The following is a 1,619-nucleotide window of genomic DNA, read 5'->3' as shown; positions in this document are numbered from 1 at the left end:
CACCACCTGCAAGTTCCCCTCCAAGCCACTCACCATCCTGATCTGGAATTATATCGCAGTTGCTTCACTGTCGCTGGGTCAGAATCCTGGAACTCCCTCTCTTACAGCACTGTGGGTACACTTACACCACATGGACTGCAGCAGTTTAAAAAGGCTGCTCATCACCACCTTCTCAAGGGCAAGTAGGGACGTGCAGTAAAAATGCTGGCCTAGCCAGTGACGCCCACATCCTGTGAAAGAATAAGCAAATGTATCACAAGTGGCACTGGCTTCCATTTGAGGGCATGTTGATAGTGCCATTTGATGACGTACTGCGAATCAGTTGAGCTGATTGAGGATTACATAAGGATCGAAGTGAGTGGCAATGATGAATGGAGAAAGGGAGAGGTGAGCAAGTGAAATAGAAATGGAACAGTGGATGCTGCTGTAACTTAAGTGGCCATGAGGAATGATGAGATGGAATACACTTGACAAGACAGAGTGAGGTAGGGGTGCACTGGACGATGTGGGGGAAACTGCAGCTGCTCTATGTTCCTGACCTAGTTAGGTCATTAAACCGTTTCTGCACTGGATTCAGATACAGAGCACTACACTGCTGCTGCTGACCTCTGTAGCCAGCTCTAGCCATGCCTTCTCCATTGTACCAGTAGTTTTCTTCTTGCCATTCGAACATCCATACGAGCATGTGAATTAGGAGCTGGACTAGGCCACTCGGCCCCTCAAGCCTGTTCTGCCATTCAATAAGATCATGGCTGATCTGACTGTAACCTCAACCCCACATTCCTGCCTACCGCGATAACCTTTCGTTACCTTGTTAATCAAGAATCTATCTAGCTCTGCCTTAAAAATATTCAGACTCTGCTTCCACCATCTTTTGAGGAAGAGAGTTCCAAGGATCCACAAGTCTTTGAGAGAAAAAATTTCTCCTCGTCTCTGTCTTAATTGAGTGAGCCCTTATTTTTAAACAGTGACCCCTAGTTCTAGATTCTTCCACATGAGGGAACATCCTCTCCACATCCACCCTGTCAAGACCCCTCAGGGTTTTAAAGGTTTCAATTAAGTCGCCTCTTACTCTTCTAAATTCCAGTGGATACAAGTCTAACCTGTCAAACCTTTCCTCATAAGACAACTCACCCATTCCTGGTATTAGTCTAGTAAACCTTCTCTGAACTACTTCTAATGCATTTACATCTTCCTTGCCAGCGACGTAACAATTTGTAGTTACAGATTTAGCTACATAGATCATAGGAAAAAAAGTCATTCAGTCCCTCAAGCCTGTTCTGTCATTCTGTTATTGATCTGTATTTTAACTCCACTTACGTACCTTTTCTTTACCTTGACACCTAGAAAAAAAATGATCAATCTCAGTTTTGAAAATTTTAATGCATGGCGACATAGCCCAGAAATTTCCATTCCCATTGGCATCGGAAGTCATGGTGGGCGTGAGCGGACAATATGGCGAGAAGGCCAAAATTCGGTTCCATGCTGTCGCGAAACCAGTTTGTGATCGTCTGCTCCACCCGTCAGTGGTGGGCCGCCTTTCTCACTGCTGCACATTAGGAACGTCATTTTAATACATCTGCATATAATTATAAGCCCTGCTTGCCGGAATCATCCCA

The sequence above is a fragment of the Cetorhinus maximus genome, chromosome 32, assembly GCF_964194155.1.
Source record: "Cetorhinus maximus chromosome 32, sCetMax3.hap1.1, whole genome shotgun sequence".
Classification (NCBI taxonomy): Eukaryota; Metazoa; Chordata; class Chondrichthyes; order Lamniformes; family Cetorhinidae; genus Cetorhinus; species Cetorhinus maximus.
The sequence above is the reverse complement of the archived record's forward strand: the minus strand, read 5'-3'. Positions refer to the sequence as shown.